Source organism: Dermacentor variabilis, unplaced genomic scaffold (genome assembly GCF_050947875.1).
Source record: "Dermacentor variabilis isolate Ectoservices unplaced genomic scaffold, ASM5094787v1 scaffold_13, whole genome shotgun sequence".
NCBI classification, from domain to species: Eukaryota; Metazoa; Arthropoda; class Arachnida; order Ixodida; family Ixodidae; genus Dermacentor; species Dermacentor variabilis.
Window position 1 is genome coordinate 30,549,772 of NW_027460291.1, and position 18,654 is coordinate 30,568,425.

General features: G+C 45.5%; 1 protein-coding gene across 1 annotated transcript in view; it reads left to right on the forward strand.

Moving 5' to 3' along the window:
* Positions 1-18,654, forward strand: part of LOC142566669 (arylsulfatase B-like) — a 178,075-nt gene that overhangs the window by 76,585 nt on the left and 82,836 nt on the right. The gene's annotated exons all lie outside the window — the stretch shown is intronic.

Here is an 18,654-nt window from a genome sequence, read left to right on the forward strand (position 1 = left end):
CACATCAAACGCACATTTATTTTCTTAGTATTGCACACCGTGATTCGCAAATGTTGAGATCTATCAAGAATCTATGAAGTTAGGACGACGATGTTCGATCTGTTGCCACCTCAGCTCCGTAATGTTTCGAAAGGTTTTGCTATAAATTAAGTAAGTTATTTATATCCTTGGAAGACGGCCGCATCTTTAAGGCGGTACTGTCCTATGGAAAGGGCATGGCTGCTCCGGCGCCGACACCGCTAAAGGGACAGCGCAATCCGAAGGTAGACACCGTGGCGGAGGCGGCCATGACCTCGCAAGGCGTGGAGCTGCCAGACATCAGGTACGATCAGCAGCCCAGTGCGTCATCATCGCTTAGTGGGAACGACTCAACTATCGTCGACCCCGACGAAGAAGTGGCTGATATGGCGGAAGTGGACAGCGACGGCTTCACGGTGGTGAGTCATCAGAAGCAAAGAACGGTCGGAATCCCAGTGGTAGCTTTGTCAACAGAGAAAGGTGTTGATTTGAGAGAGCGGAACCCTACCTGGCTCTTCGAAGCCATTAAAGCTCTGCTGGGATCTGCTCCGATTCGTAGTCACTTCACAACGCAAGGTGCTCTTCATCTAGATGTCGCATCGGAAGAGGGAGTTGACATTCTTTTCCGGTGCTCTCCGATTAATGACATAAGAGACCCCGTTTGGATCATGTAGGAGTGGGCCTGGTTGCACCACTCCTACATGACTAACGCATGTATTATTAGAGGTGTACCAGGGTGATATTCGGAAAGTGATCTTCTAGACTACTTGAAACCGCAAGGTGTCCTGCACGTGAAACGTATGATGCACCGGGTGGAGACTCAAGAAAAAGAATTGGCAGTGAAACCTACTAACGCTGTTGTGCTAACGTTTGTTTCCAACACCGAGCGCCCAGAAAAAATTGACCTCGGTTTTACCAAGCATGCAGTCAAAGAATCCGTTGAAACTCCTCCCCATGCTTTAAGTGCCAATGCTTTGGGCATGTAGCCAAAGTTTGCATCAAACACCAACGTTGCAAACGATGTGGTGGCGCCCACGATTACAAAGCCTGCGAGGCAGACTTTGCTTGCGCTAATTGTGGAGGTGACCATCCAGCGAGTTTCGGTGACTGCCCCTTTCGAGTAAGCGCCTTACACCGTCGAGTGTCCTTCATTAGCGGTCCCAAACCACAACGTACTGAGAAGCCGATACCTAGAAGTGACGAGTTCCCTGCGTTAGAATCGGATGTTTGTGGCGTGGTAACAAGTAACGTGAGTGAGCGACCTGACCCTAGCAAGACGGCAAAATCATCTGTGGGTGAGTTCGTTGTTCGATCTGCTTCAGCCAAAAGTGTCCAAGTTCCTCAGCGACCCGATCAAAGCTAGACTCGACGACAAGGAGGACATTCCCTTGGCTTAAAGGAGATGAAGCCAGCTGCAGTGGCCAAGAGTGGGACCCAGTCCGAATCTTTTGTTGAAGTTGTGAGGCAGTGCGTCCAGGAAAATAAGGAGCTCAAAAATCGGGATCTGTCCGACCTTCTGCGAGTTTTGTTTGAAGACCTCCGTTCTTACGTTCAAGCGATGCAGACTGGCACCCTGAAAACTTTCTACAGCTCGTTCTTTCCTTTGAGTCCATGGTTACCGCCTTCGCAGCGAACTTTACCTTATGATATGGCTAGTTTTCTTCAACCTCGTGCAACTAAAAATCACCGAAAAGTGCCGTTTATTATGCAATGGAACTACGCTGGGATTATAAGTCCATTAGCAGAACTGAAATTATTTTTGAAAGAAGCTTGAGTGCCAGTATTGGCCCTCTCGGAGACTGGCCTACCAAGCGAGAGACCAAGCGGGAGCATAAAGTCATTTCCCGCAGGTAGTGCCGCCCTTTACATACGAAGAGAGATTCCTCATGTGGCTTTGAACGTCACCGATCTTTGCACCGATAGTATTGAGATAGCAGCTGTGAGCATACCGCTCGGCTTCCGAACTCTTTCTGTTGCATCCGTATACGTGTCTTCGCGGAAGAAGGTAGCAATGGATTTGTTTCTCCAGCAGCTTTGTGACCGTTGCCCAGCACCCCAAATTATCTGCGGTGACTTCAACGCCCATCACTCTGTCTGGGGTGACCGGAACGCAGATTCCCGCGGACGCAAACTTGTAGAAGTTATCGACAGTTTGGACCTGTGTGTGGCCAATGACGGAAGTCCCACTTTCTTCCGGCCTCCGGCCTGAGCCACATCTATAGACCTAACCTTGCATTCACCTCACGTCCGTGTGAAGGGGTCAACTGCACCTGACCGCATGGGAAGTTATCACTATCCAATTTTAGTGTTTACTGTTGACTTCCATCTGCGCGGCTCTGAAATGAGCCATGTTGCTAATTGGGACAAATACAGGGAGCAACTTACAAGTGTTACTGGTGATGTGCCAGACAAAATGATTTACGGTAAGATGGCTGCTACCACGGCGGTCAAGTTGCCTAATCATTTTCCGACTCCGGATATAAAACGCAGGAACCTTTGCGCAGCGCGCAGAAGGGCGGAGCGACAAATGATGCGGAAGAAGGACGACAGATCCTTGAAGCCGACCTTCAATAGGCTTAACTCTGCCATTCGACGACATACGAACAAGCTCTGTAGGTCGCAGTGGGTGTCCTTCTTCGCTAGCTTGACTATTTTCTCACCGATGACGAGAATTCGGCGAGTCATTGGTAGCCTTGTTGGTGATTCTCGTCCTAGTAAACCTTTCGAAGCGCTTGCACTGCGCAAGCAGAAACCTCTCGCACGCTTGGCAGAGAAATTTGCAGGTGCATTTGCACGTGCAAGTTCAGGAATTCATCCATGTGCTCTGCCTGCGACATCTACGTCTGTTATGGACGCCCTGTTCACATTTCGAGAGCTACACACAGCACTCAGCACCCTGCGGCGCCGATGTGCTTCAGGTCCTGACGGCATTACCAAGCAGATGATGCAGAACCTACCTCTGGAACACCGGAAGATGCTCCTAAGCTATCTCATTCGAGTGTGGGAGACTGGCGACGTTCCTCCTTCATGGAAGATGGCTTGTGTTGTCCCAGTGCTGAAGCCTGGCTAGGAAATGACAGACTTGGCCTCGTATCACCCTGGATCACTGACGTCGTGTGTGGCTAAGCTCATGGAGAAGCTGGTAAGTACGTGTTTATCTTGGTGGCTCGAAGATAGAAGGGCTCTGCCAACATGAATGACTGGATTCCGCACAGGTTTAAGCGCGCAAGATAACGTCTTGGACTTGATAAGCCACATTGAACATCAAAAAGCTTTCCGCCTCTCAACACTAGCTATTCTCCTAGACGTATCAAAGGCTTATGATAGCGTCCTTCAGAGCTCAATACTGAATAGTTTGCAGGCCATAGGCGATCAGGGCTATCTTCTACGATTTATTCACTCATTTATCAGTGATCGCAAAATTCAAGTGCGGTTAGGAAGTACCATAAGCACCGAAAGAGCGGTATCGCGAGGTGTACCTCTGGGAAGTGTTCTTTCCCCAACGCTGTTTGATGTTGTAATGGCTGGCCTTCCTACTGAAGTGCAAAAACATTGCAGGCATATCCACATGTCGATATATGCGGACGACATCTGTATTTGGTTAACCGGATATCAACACAAGCGTTTAGCTCTGGTAGCTCGACAGGCATTACCTTCAGTTCAAAATTGCCTTCAAGGTGTTGGGTTTACTCTATCGGTGAAAAATCTGGCTTCATCATGTTTCCAGGTCGAGAAAGACGTTATGCGCGGCTGAAGATAGACCTTGATCAATCTTGCCTTCGTCAATTGAAGCACAAGCGCTTTTTGGGCGTTATTATTAACTACCATCTACAGTGGCGACGAGGTGTGGACTCTATTGTGACATCACTATCTCTGCGTCTCAATGTGATCCGTAGAGATGCAAGTGAGCAATGGGGCAATCATCCTTCAATGATCAGGCTGCACAATGCGCTAGTGACGAGTGGAATAATGTACCAGCTCCCTTTAATTTCCCCCTCGCTATCACAGCTGGAACGACTTGAGGTTTTGCACAGAAAGGGCCTAAGGAGGGCTCTTGGCGTTCCGAAGACTGCTCCTAACAATGCAGTACTTTATTAGTCTCTATCGAGACCTCTTAGCCTAGTAGCTTCACAAAGGTTGTTGATGCAAATTGGCCGCCACAAACAGATGGTAGCCGGGCGAGCCCTTCTACAGCGCCTTCGAAAGAGATCTAAGTCCCGAGTATACTTGGCCCTTAATACTCTTGGTTACCTGGGTCTAGACGCTATAGGTCAAGCCTTGTCATTCGCGAGCCTCGATTGTTCGTTGAAAATTCCTCACGTTCGCGCTAAGCGGAGTTCTCTTTTGGCGGTAACGCGTTCGCTCGTACTGTAACATCTTGAGACTGAATATGCACGTCATCTTCAAATTTTTACTAATGGCTCTGTGGACAAGGTCAGAGGATCTAGTGCAGCTGCTTTCCCACTCCCTCTTTGAAGCATGATTGGTCGGTTCGCTTCACTGCAGTCGTCTCCTCCACAACGGCCGAAAGCGTTGCCATTGAGGCAGCTCCAAAGAAGCTACGGTTTTGTACGCCTCAACCTGTTGTCTTTCTTACAGATTCAAAATTCGCCCTTCAAAGTTTAGAGCACGGGTTCCCTACTGATGCCTTATGTCTTAGCTCCCTACGCTCGGTGCACAATCTCCATATCAAAGGCTTCTCCATACGTTTCCAATGGGTGCCCTCGCACATAGGTATCATAGGCAACGAGATGGTGGACAGCCTCGCCCATAGAACCCTGCCTGGAAATCCATTGAGAAAAGTGCCTCAAGAGGACTCTTCAGAGAACCGGTGTTGTGCCACTTCATTTCTTTGTGGAGCTCACCTCACAAGCCATGTGTGACCAAGGGCCTCAAAAGAAACCAAGCCACTTTACTGCTCCGCATTCGCACGGGCTCTGCTCGTCCCCCTGCGTGGATGTACGAGACTGGCCTGGCGTTGTCTCCATTATGTTCAACGTGTGATGTATGGGGTGACATAGAACCTTACTTAATGTGCTGTACTCTGTATAACGCGGAAAGGAGTGCGTTATTCGGGTCCCTCAAGAAGACAGGAATGCCCCACAGTTCTCTTGAGGACATTGTTTTCCCGCGCGGGAACCAGTTGTGTAGGAAGGAGGTTTCTCGCCTTCTTTTAGATTACCTGCAGGACACGGATTTGGCGTCCACATGGTGACCTTAGGAATGACTATTTGTAGTTGTGAGGTCTGTGCCTGATTTATCTGATTTATTTATTTCAAGTGTCGCTACGGTGGAGCAATTGCTGCCGGCAATTGCTCCACCGTAGCAAAAGTTGCAAGGCTAATCCCACCAGTAGCCTACAACCACTCAACTCAACTAAACTCAACTCCCAAAACGTTAATAAAACTGTGGCCCAGTGAACTACTGTCAACTCTAACAACGTCTCTCTAACTCTAACCACTCTATACGTCTAGCCACGTCTTCTGTTTCCAGGGGGTGCGGCATGGAAAGTGTCGGCTTCGTTTTATGGCATAGTCTGTATTCTGATCACACTTATCACATGGACATTTCAAGACTAAGATTTGAATGGCATTCGCTATTATAACTGGTACTTTCGTGTGCGGCGTAAATGAGTATGTAATATTTGATTGAGCAGTGAAGCACGTTATTGCGTGCTTGGCACAGCTAACCCATTATTTATTCATTTTAATAATTTATTTTTACACACTGCAACCCATCTTGGGCTATGGAGGAGTGGCAATAACATCATATGTCAATTGCAAACAAAAAAGTTGGCCAGTAGCAATGAGCGAACATTACAGGGCAATGCATTCCAACGTTCAACTGTTCGGGGAAAAAACTATGTTTATACATGTCAGTTCTCGTTTGCAGTGGCAAAATATTGAAGTTGTGAGAGCTACGGATGCGGGAAGGTTCAGAAAGTCTAAAGTATTTTTCTAAGCGGGTGCAGCGTGGACAGTTAATTAAGGTGTGCGGAAACTTTATATGCTTTTGTTGTGGCGTCGTGTTACCTGTGTGGTTAAGTTGAGATTAGAGAGGTTATCTGAAGGTGAAAAAACGCGGTTTTAGCGACGGTACATACAACCAACAGCTTTCTTTTGTAAGGATTCAATGCGGTTTATATCGTTTTTCCAAACTATACATGTATATTCGAGGATTGGGTGGATTATTGTTTTGTATGTTAACAGTTTAGTTTTTTGAGGAGCTGCACTGAGGGGGCGTTCGAGATAGCCAAGCTTTTAAGTGATTTGGTACATATTACGTCAATACTATGTTGCTGCCACATGTTGTGGCAGCACTACAACTACTATGTTGTGAGAAAATGAGAGTCCGATGCACTTATGTACGGGTACTTTTAGTAGGAAAGAGTTACTGAAAGCGTACGGAAAAGCGGAAGGAGTTAAATGCCTAGTGAATGTCATTGAAGCGGTTTTGGTGACGTTTATACTGAGTTGCCAGGTGTTGCACCATAAGCAGAAGTGTGAGCATGTGTCGTTAAGAACAGTATGACCTTCAGGGGAGTTAATATTGTGGTAGCCAGAGGATGCAATCTTGAGCATAGAGACGTATGTTAGTAATTATATTTTGGCGCAAGTCATTATTGTAAAGTAGAAAGTGGGCCGAGGATTGCACCCTGAGGCACGGCAGAGGAAACATTAGTAATAGGGGAGTCAGAAGCATAATAGCATACATATTGGGACCGGTCAGACAGATAACTGGCAATCCACTCTACGAGTTTGGGATTATTTAGGATGAGGCTGAGTTTAAACAGTAGATTATGGTGAACCACAGCATCGAACGCTTTAGACAGATCTATGAAAATCGCGTTAACCTCTGTGCCAACATAACTGTAAGATAACGACTAGTCCAAAGGGAGTAACGAACATGCAAAACATTGTAAATCCCTTAAGGACCACAGGAAATCTTATTCTCAAGTTTTAATACTCAATTAAGAGCACCGTCAAGTGAGAAATTGAGGTGCACTAATTGTTGAAGCTATACCATATTGAAAAGAAGGAAGTTCGAGGTTATCTTCAGTAAAAACGGATTGAAAATATGAGTTAAAGGCAGATGCGATTGTGTCGGAGTTACTATACGTTTTGCCGCTCAAATTAATGCAAGCGCCAGTCAATTTAATCCGAGCGCCAGTCAATTTATTCTGAGCGCCAGTCAATTTATTCCAAGCACAATCGACTTTAATCCGAGCGGCACCTAATTTAATCCAAGCACCACTCAATTTAACTCAAACGCCAGCCGAAATAATCCAAATGCCAGTGAATTTAATCCAGGCGTAACGGAATTCAAGAATCTTTGAATTTCAAGATTTCTGAAAATTTGTGAACATATGAGTTAATTCCTTGAAAATGAAAGAGCGAGGTAAGAGAGCTATCCTGCCACGTGACTAACGACAACTTTTGGAAGTTTCTATTTTTTGCTTCGTTATGAGAGCGAGACAGCAGATAACAATCCTCGAAATAGTATGAGAAAAAACGTCCGCATGAGTACATTGAGTTAATGATACACATGTGGTTTGGTTATGGCTATCAAACGCGAAACAATAACGAGTGATTCGGTGATAATCACTAGGCCCTCGCCGGGAGGCTTCTGTCACTGGCGAATACGATTCACTATTCTACTCGATATACGGAGCCTCTAATCGAACACCTTGTCATCGATAGCACTAAAACACGCACGAATAACATTTATTTGCATAACACACCCAACTTATAATGTCGAGTCACTAGGGAGCACAAGTGAAATATAGTGCGCTGTTCAGGGATCTCGGTGTTTTGGACAACATAACTTCATATATAGCCAATGAAATGTGATGAAACGAGTGACTCACTAGGCCTACTCTAAACTCGCATGCTTAGGTCACTGGTGAATATTATTCACCTATTTTAATATCACTGAGGCAGCTTTCACTCGTGAGTGCCGTCAGTAGTATCAATGAAGCTGTAACTAGATGAGCACTTTTGTGTTACCACTGTTAACTGATACCGCCGAGTTTTTAGTGATCACTAGTGATGCGCTCACTGCCATGTTCTCAAGTTTTCATGCAGAATAGCGTCATAGACATAAATTAAAATGTCAATCAGACGGCGATTCAATAACTTTTATTTATTAACTATAGGAGATACTAAGATTGATTCACTAGTGATGAAGAATAACTTTGTGTAATGTGATGGTCACAGTGATCATTCATGCACGGCGTCACTGGTGTAAATGAGTGTCAGTAAATGGGAGTTTTAATCAGTCAACATTGCGAATTGACATCGCAAAGCCATTAATGACAACTAACGATAAGCTATGTTCCGTGTTCTTGTACTTTTATGTAGCATAGCGTCATGCAGTAAAATAATGAATCGTATTCGATAGCGACAGAAGCCTCCCGGCGAAGGCCTAGTGGGTATCACCGAATCACACGTTATTGTTTCGATTGATAGCCATGACCAAATCGCATGTGTATCCTTAACTCAACGTACTTATGGTGACGTTTCTTCTCAATCTATTTTGAGAATTTTCATCTGCTGTGTCGCTCTCTTAACGAAGTGGAAAATAAATTCTCAAAGTTGTCATTAGTCACGTGGCCGCAGAGCTACTGGTCTCTCAATTCGCTCTTTAAATTTCAAGGTATTATGTCATAATGTGTTCGCAAATCTTCAGAAGTCTTCAAATTCAAAGATTCTTGTATTCCGTTATGCCTGGATTAAATTCAGTGGCGTTTGAATTATTCCAGAGGCGTTTGGATTAAATTGAGTGGTGCTTGGATTAAATTGAGTGGCGCTCGGATTAAAACAGCTGGCGCTTGGATTAAATTGACTGGCGCTCGGATTAAATTGACTGGCGCTCGAATTAAGTTGACTGGCGCTTGGAATTAATTGAGCGGGAAAACCTGTAGTAGACTCCGCATGAATTAAAAAAGTGGTATTATAAGTCGCACTAGAAAAGGTGGATGGCTAAAATTTTTTTGGATTGCATTGAAGGAGCTGAAGTAATGCTACTCTAAAATTGAAGTCTTTCGCCGATTTAACTTTATCTGGAAGTTCCTCCTTCACCTGGGTAAATATTGTAGTTTTAGCGGGATCTCCACTCAGCTTTGAACGCCATGGTTTATTGACACGTCGTGACCAGGGTAAAATATTTCTCACGATGCATGGTTTAGCGGTCTTTCTCTTCGTTTTAACAGGGACAAAACGGTAATGAATATGAGAATAATGTTTTTGAAGAGAGAAACTCAATCATTAACATCATTACCAGCACTGATTTGCCCAAAGTTGTCGAAATTTTCACAATGACGGAAGCATCATCCGTACGATCGAAGTTTTAAAATGAGGTGTACGAAATGTGTGGCTTTTTTATCGGAAGATAAATACAAACTGCAACTTCTCGATAGTTCGAGATACCTTCAGTGACTTCGCATTCGAAACCGCCATCCACAAGGCGTTGGCTGAGAAATACTAGATATAGAAGGGCTTCACCTCTGCTAGGCTGGTCTACTTTTTCTTTAAGACCAGTCGACTGTCGCAGCTCCAGAAGCTCCCTCGATGAGCGAACTCCATGACCAGGCAGTGCTAATGACGACCATGATATATCTGAAGCATTAAAATTACTCACGAGCAGTTTGTCTAAAGAGAGGATGCTGCGTTCGTGTAAAAACGTATTCAGACAAGATAAGAAGTCAGGAGCAGACCCGGGACGGCGATACAGGACGTCGACTATTAGCTCTTTTCAAGGTATACTTTACACCAAGCATATTCTGGTTAAATTGGAGCATGGATTACAGAATATTGTAGGTCACATTTCAGGAAAAGAGCTGCACCACCTCCTGGGCCACGTTTCCTGTCAACTCTAACAACGTCAAGACCAGGCGGCTCTATATCGTCATCGTGTATGTCATCGTGTAGCCACGCCTCTGTGCTGTCTGTTATATGAGGAGAGGGACAATTAACGAGCGCGGAAAACTCAGTTTGTTAAGCAAGCTCCTGGCATATAGGTTAAGAACTTGTAGGTTGCTATGTGAAGTAAGATAATTTCATCTAGTATTGCGGGGTGACTCATGTGCGTCAGCCTCTGACCTGCGGTTGGCTGATTCGATAAGTTTGTTAGTATATCCATCTCAGTGATAACGACGTTGTTGATGAACGCATGCTCAAAGCGTATCTGCAGAGGAGACTGATCGTTACGAAAGAACGTCGTAGCGTCCCATAGCATCTTACGGAACAGGCGCACCCAGTTCGAAAAGTCATTCCAATTGATGTAGCAAGTGCTTTTGAGCTTGGGGGAATCCCTGAGTACCTCTATTTCTCATTAAAATTCAGGAACCTAATGATCACAGGACGTGCATTAGTTCCGAAAATGACACGAATTCTGTGCAATCTCAATGCCCGGTCACTGAGTTTAAAGTACAGCCGAGAACCACAAAGACACCCTTCGAACGAGGGCTTCGTTGCTTTTGTTTTGCAGTTCAGGTAATCCATGCAAAATGATGTTATTTCTACGCGCCCGATTTTCCAAATCATCAACGCTCAAAACAAGCTTATGCATTGTGTGAGTGAAGTTATTCCGAAGTTGCTTATACTTGAAATTTATGCTTGAGACAGTAGTGTTAACTTGAGACAAAGAACGCGTTTCATTTCTTGTTTGCGCAGAGTTATCTACTGACAGAACAGATTGAAGGGCGTTCACATGAGATCCCAGCGCCTCGAAATGGGAATCAAGAGACTATCGGAATAACCTAATATCAGAAGACATTTGTTTCTGACCAGCAGGCAGTCGTGCAAATATGTCGGCAGTTGAAAGTTTGTCGCTATCTACAGTGCAGTCAACATTATAAGTACTTGTTCCAGCCGCATCCATTCGATCGGGGTTCAGGCTATGTCCAGGTCCCGCCCTATTAGCAGTATTGCGAGAGCCAGGATTTGGCTCAATATTTGGCTTAAAAGGAAGCCGCTGAAGCTATTTAGTGCAAGAGAACATAAGCGAAAATTATCAAGGCCATACCATAAAAAATAGATCAACAAGAGCGGACTCTCTTAAAGAGCCCAGCCGCCGAATTGACTGTCGAGCACCAAGCGGATAGGATTGCGAAAGTCGTGAATTGGCGGCATTAGAAACCAGAGCAATTCTCTTCTGTGTACACATGGCGTAGAAAATACTCGACTTATCCCAAACAATGCCACAAAATATGAAAGCATCTGATCTACCCAAGCATTTTCCTTTCTGGGTCACTATTTCCTGCACTTGAAAAGCACAAATACAAGGGTGACTGCGCATTTCGAAAACCGCTTCGCCGAGGCGATGGTAGGCTACATACACAGAAGTGACCACAACACAGACTCTCAGCCAGACCACGCTAGACGCTGGCAGAATTCCTCCTACTAGCACTGAATAGAAATGCGCGGGTGTAAATTCTGTTTTCAGTCGTTCAGAAGACAGAATTTTTAAGTTCTTGGTTTTTGAGCTTCTATGCGTTATCTTTTGCGCGTTCTGCTGGCGCAAGCAACACACTTCAGTGTTATCACTCCTGGCAATCGCTCGTTGCGTTTTCACAAGCGTGAGAACCGAAACAAGGTTGACGCTAGGCCACAAAAAGTGTCACAAACTTGTCCCACAGAGATTCATTACACACCAAACTTTCTTTCTCCCCACGACCAAGCTGCTTTTCGCTAACCGCGTCACAACGCGAGGTGCGGTGAGCGTGCCTCAAAAGTATCCGAAAAAATAACGAAAATAATTACAATAATGTTCGAGGTCAGACAAACCGACAAAACTTCGCCAAGATTAAGTACACGCGAAACTAACTGCGTCACAAAAGCGGGTGCGGCGAGCGTGCCAAAAAACTACTAGAAAAAGTTTAAATTATGCTGGGGCTCATACAAAGTGTCGGAAACATCTCCTAGTACGAGTTACTAACTCAAATTACCTACGCCAGGACAACCAATCTGCTTTTCGCAAACTGCGTTGTAACTCTCGGTTCCGTGCCGTAAAAGCCTAAATTGGTTGAAATGCGTCGCAGACTGTCAAACAGTATTTCTCATCTTGCCGTGGTCCAATAGTGCAGTGGCACCGTGTTGAAGTGCACAAGCAACGCAAGAATACACCGGGAGCCCAACAAACAGGCTACGTCCAAGAGAAACGGGTCGCCGCACAGGCGAACTTCGCATGTGCCGACGGCCTCGCTTGCTTCAGTGGCATGTCTGTCGCATGACAGACACGCATATGGTGCGTCTGGCGGGCCGCTAGCTTGTTGCTAGGTAACGCAAGAAAGAGAAGTCGCAACGTATAAGTTCATTTATACGCATAACTTTTCAGTTCTAGCAGGAAAGAATAAAATAATAAAACGTTGTCTAAATTCATTTGATGTTTTTTTTCGATGCTCGCGTCAGCTAACGGATGGGATTAACACTAGGTGTGACGTATTTCCTGTTGGGAGTTTTTGCCGAGTGTTTACTGTTGTTGAATTTCTTTCTATATGGCCATACCTACGAGGGCGAGGGAACAGCAACAGGCAACGGTTATCGCAGCGAATGGAACAAGCGTCTTTAAGGTAACATACCTGCGTGAAAAGAACCGCATCAGCATCGTGTATACGTTGCTGCTGCCGGCGCCTTCATACCCAAAGGTACCGACATCACACGGCTGCGGAGTTCGGAACTTGGAAGACCGTAGGGAACGTAACATACGTTTACGCCCTGTCGATTTTCGGTCAGCAGGATTCCGGCAGGCAGGTTGACGAGCCGAGATTACCTTCAACCGGTGGTACAAGCGTTCTGTTGTCCAAGGGATTCGAAATGTGCGCGTGCACTCTGGTAGTCGATGCACCAGCGGCCATTGAAGAAACGGGATTCTGCACAGAATGCTCGCTCAGGACCGGACGACTAAGGCAGGCAAGAAGCTGCGTGAAAGAAGACGGTTCACCATAGCGTATACGTTGCTGCTGCCTCGCCCACTGATTATATTATTGGCAATAGCCATCTTTATTTGATAATCGTGGTCCTCGCTCTGGAGGACTGTCTGTCGATTCTTTTACATCAAAAACGCTGCTAGGGAGGAGGAGGAAATCACTTTATTGCGTGTCGTGCGAGTTGGTGGTGAGGGCCAAAGGCCCCGCCTAGGTGACGGTCAGGAGTTCGTGGGTCCTGGCGGCATCCTCCGCCCGCTGGACGGCCCATAGTTGATCTTTGAGGGCAGGGCAGAGCAGCGCGGCTTCGCAGCGCGTGCGAAGGCTGTTGATAGAGGCCGCGTTCTCGTTATTTTTATGTATCCCTCGGAATCGCCATAATATATGCTCCAGAGAGGCTCTGTATTCCCATGTGTTGCATTTGTCCGTTTGATATATATCCGGATATATGATGTGCAAGAGCGCAGGATTCCAATACGTCCTCCTGCAAGAAGAATAACATTTGTCTGGGTTCATGACTCATAACTAATGTCCTTGCTGCACTTGTAACATTCTGTTTACGGGCCATGTACTCAAACTGACGCACCAGCGCAGCTCTGATAAAGCCACATAATGGTCGGTTCATGGTCTGTAGCGTGACGCACATGCTGCTAGTCCTTTAAACGGGCAATTTTACTGGTGATTACCACAATACTACAGCCTGGAGTTTCACGGAAACAATTTACAGCGAAACTGTTTACATCTAACCCCTGTATGCATCTACTGCGTGCGTTGCCGGTGGGGGGGGGGGGGAGGTACCCTGGCTGGCTTACATCCGTATAGGTGATATAAATGCGTGCACCTATCCTCGAGATAGTGCAATACCGTGCATGCATTCCTACAGGGGTACTCTGTCCGCCTTTCGCCTGTATAAGGGACAGGAATGTGTGCGCCGATCCCGGAGATTGTGCAATACTGGGCATGCGTTCCAAGGCGGGGCAGGGGAGTGCCCTATCACGGCGCGTGGACAAGAATGCGTGCACCCAAGCTTCTACTGCCTCCCTAAGATACTTAAAACAGGAATTCATATACGCCATATAGTAGATTTTGCGTGCTCCCTCCTAGGAGCCCTGTCAACCTACCTTCATAAGATACTCTCTCCTCTCAACGGTAAAACAGAAGCCTCCATTCGCCACTCAGGGTACTTCGTGGAAATGGCGTCCAACGGGAGTACTGAGGAAAACGACGACATCATGTCCTTTGATGTGGTTTCTCTCTTCACTAGTGTGTCTGTGCTCCCCGAGCTTTCTATGACACGCTGTGTGCTCGACCGTCACCCCACACTGAAAGACCACATTCCTCTTTCTATTAATCACATCTGTCCGTTATTTTAATTCTGCCTTCCACGCACTTACCTATCAGAAACTAGTTAAACAGACTGCTGGAACTGTTATGGGTACCGCATTCTCGGTCACAGTCGCTGCATTGGCCATGGAGTACATAGAAAAGCAGGCGCTTTGCACTTTCAGTCCCAAGACGAAAATGTTTGTGTGCAAGGTGGACGATTTTTTTTTTGCCTGGTGAGGTCATCTTAGGGGGACAATTTGCTCGTGAAATTGAACTCTATAGCCGGCTATACAGTTTACGCTGGAACATGAAAATTCTGGTTCTCTTCCTTTCTTTGATCTCCTCTTGAAAAGAGAACGACCGAACGTCTTCTTTTCCGGTTTCAGAAAACTGACAAATAGAGGAAGATATACTTCCTGTCATTCTAATCACCCTACCTGCCATAAGTGTTCCTTTGTCCTAAACTTCGTCAACAGGGCTGAAAGAATGTGCTTGTTCCCACATCTCCAAAAGAAATGATAGCACTCAGTAATCCGTTACCTTCGGATGAAAGGTAATACAAAGGCATTTGTTCACCGTGCATTATGCCGACGACAAGAACTAAAGGAAGACGGCGGCTGCTGCACCACCCAGGCCACGGCGCTGTGCTTCAATACCATACGTTCAAGGCGTCAGCGTGACATTAGCCTTTTGCTACGATGGGCAGGAGTTGATGTCGCTCATAAACCTCTGTCTGCGGTCAGTAGACTCCTCCCTTGTCCAAAACACCGTGTTCCTGTCGAAAATGCGCAGGGGATTGCGTACAAGATTACCCCCACCGGATTGCTCCCGTCGTATATAGGCGAGACTAAAAACTTCCCGGAAAGAATTCGTCATCGCAAGAATGACCTTTGCCACCTAAACAAATAAGGCGGTGCTGCGGCAGAATATTGCGAGTTTTTTGACAACCAGAATAATTACAACGGTGCGCTGTCGTCTTGGAGAGAGAAAACAGCCACTGGTGGAGGCTCCGTTTGGAATCTTTGCACATCCAGAAGACGGCGGGTAACACCAATCGTTGGTCAAGGACACCTCCCGTCACTCACTCCCAAGGCTAAGGACGAGTGTCTGCGCGCCTGGCATAGCGCCGAAAACGCATATAAACACGGCATGCCTCGCTCCATCTCAACCCTGCAGATGGAGCCGGTCGTCTCCGAAACGTCGGGGTTTTTTTAAAAACAAATTTTAGTTGGAGTTTTCCTGCTCTTTCTTTCCGATAGCACACTGTATTATATTTGGTACGCTGCACTAAGCGGTGATCATCGTTCTTTAGTTCAAAATTTTAAGCCTTCGTAGCTATGTAATTTTTTCCTCGTTTCATGTGTATTGTACTTGGTCACCCGTTTCAGTGCTTTCACAGGTTGTCATTGCTATGTGAGCCGTGTTCGGTTTGTCTACTGTTCTCTGTAGTTATTGTAAGGTTTCTACGCATACTAGAATGTCATTGAATCATGATCGATGTGTTCTTTGTCGCAAAATTACAACCTGATTATTATGTAAATCGCGAGCTGTAAACCTGAAGACGCCGCTTCAGCTCCGAAACGTGGGGTTTTTTAAAAGAAAGTTTTGCTCAATTTTCACTTCTCATTCATTCAAGTTGCCCAAACCAGGCACATATCCGCCTAATGTTGACATCTGACTGTACTATCAAACTGGCACTAGTAATAACATATAGAAATTGCAACATAATTAAACACATACACCTTTTCAACAAGAATATCGAAGGTAATAATCACGCCAATAAATATGGAGCCGAAATTTTACCAAAAAAATTTAGGGAGAAAGAAAATATTCACACACGTATATTAGCAAATTCGAGTATTTGAACTATTAGGTTATGAAAAAATGTATAAGGGTGCGACGACAACGTTCTCCCACACAGGTTGCTAAGTGGAATGCACTGTATTTGAATCCATGAGAATTGCGTCCCGTTGCCAAGACGCAGGAGTTAGCTAATGTAAGTTCTGGACCTCATGCTTCGACCTTATTATTTCTGTGAACTGTGGCGAGAAGCTTCAGGAGCCAGTAATACGTAGAGAACTCAGGTGTTCAATAGATAAATTGACCCTCTACGCGTTTATATCACGTATTTCCTTTAAGAGAAAGCTTGCTTGCAGACATAGGTAGTAATAAATATTCACATGTACGGGAGGGCAAATTGCCTTAGGTTTGGGAACTTTAGGCTTGGGAATATTTTATATAAATTTATCAGATTATTTCTTTATGCTTGTCCTTGAAGATGTCGTTTACTGCAGTTAGTAAATTAAAGAAACCTGGCAGTTCATCGATATCCTAGCTAAACGAATTTTGTGACATATATTTCCGCAATCCTGGCATCAACATCAGACAATCGCTAGCAAAGTTGTTGTTTCAGATCACCAGGATTTTCGTCGCATTTAGTAGGAGGGGGGAAGAAATCTCTTGTTTGTCCTTGCAGTAATCCCAGAGCAGCAGCTGAAATGCTCCCACTTTTGCTTTTACGTCCCAGTTGAAAAAAACAACCGAAATTTCTGTCGCAGCTACAGAGATTTCTGTTACGTCTACCGAAATTTCTGTCGTACGACCGAAGTCCGTGATGTTTCTGCATTTGCAACAGACATTTCTGACGTTACGATAGAAATTTTTACGTCGCAACAGAAATATTCTGTCGCGAAGACCAAGACCAAGAGCTTCTGTTGCAACATAAACGTTCTGTTGCAACAACATCTTTCTACCGCGACAGTGATTCTGACGTTACGACCGAAATTCTGACGTCGCAGCAGATACATTCTGTCACAACGACCAAATTTTCGGAAGTCGCAACACAAACGCTCTGCCACGACAACAAGAGTTCTGAAGTCGCAACAAGAACTCCCTGTCTCGACGACAGATACTTTCTGTCCTGGCATTAGAAATGTGCCACTTTTTATCGCAACGACATAAGTCCTGACGCCGCCACAGAAGCGCTTTCCGTCGCGACACTTTAAAATTGTATGTTAGTTCCACATCGGTGGCGTACACTGTACGTTTCTCTTGCGCAGTATTCATTGGTGCGTTCTCTGAATTGGCTAATGCTGATAGCACCGACACCGGTATTAAAGTCGACGTGGCGCATTGCCGTAATTGTTCCCTGACAACGAGGCATCAGCAATGCCTGACCGGCCTCCTCAAAATCGGCCGCTGATCAAAATCATAGCATCTGCGGGAATGGCTGCGTATCCATTTTGTTTCATTTACTAAGATGTGGCCCACAGGGCTGTAGATTTGCTCGTGTCGTTACGCTGACACATTAGTTCATTTCCCAGAAATATTGCATAAGCTTTTGCGAGGCGGAAAAGAAGTTTTGGGTTGCTCCACAAAGTTGCCAAAAATTTGTCTCGCTCTGGTGGTGGAGCTCTGGCAAAGCGCTCCCGTACGAAAGTGGTATGCTGGGTAAATGAACATTTTATCCACGAATGTTTATTTAGCTATTTTTCACTGAACACACGAACTATATGCCCACTCAAAGGTGTAAAGAGCGAGAGACAGCTGTCGAAATTAGCAGCAACAACCCAACAGTGTCATCGGTCACGGCTGTATATTTCTGGATTTCTTAACTGATATAGATATCGTAAAGCCAAAGCGATGGTCTAGCCTTCCATGACGTACTTGTTCATGGTAACAACACTTTTGCTATTCTAGAAAGGTGCCAGTTGACGTGGCGAAGTGAAAGTGCACCTTGGCTCTGAACATACAAATGTAAACATCAACGCTGACGGAGATTCTTACAGTTGACATGGGCAAAATGTACATGTACAGTCATGTTCTGCGTGTACAGTGGTAAGACGCTGGATTGGGATCGTCAGAGCGCAAGTTCAAAACCTCGACGAAGTTCCTTCTTTTTTACTTTTTTGCACTGACAGATTTGCATAGCCATAAACAGGTCTCTGCCGATTTTAATTAAATATTTATCAAGAACTACAGAATGTCCGACTGCAGGACGTCACACTACAGGCAACAGAACATCAGAAATAGAACGTCTCCATATACGACAGACTGAAATGTCCTGTTGTGTTTTTAACTGGAATCTGCCTCTCAAAAAACTAGTTTCATTCCGAAGCCTTTTATGCACACGTATAGGTCAGGAATTAGGTGTACCGCTCCTTGCAGCTTCGCATTTAGATTATGTGGTCCGTTAAAGCGGCGCGCAAAGACAACTTATGGAGCCACTCGTAACGGGGCAATAGAGTGGCTTGGTACAAACCTTTGTATGCCAGGAAGTATCTTAATGTTGAAATCCTATGGACACCGGGGCACACCCGCACGGACGGGGGAAACGCAGCCGCTCACGCAGTTGCCGCGCAAGCGGGTGGGCTTGATTACACGTA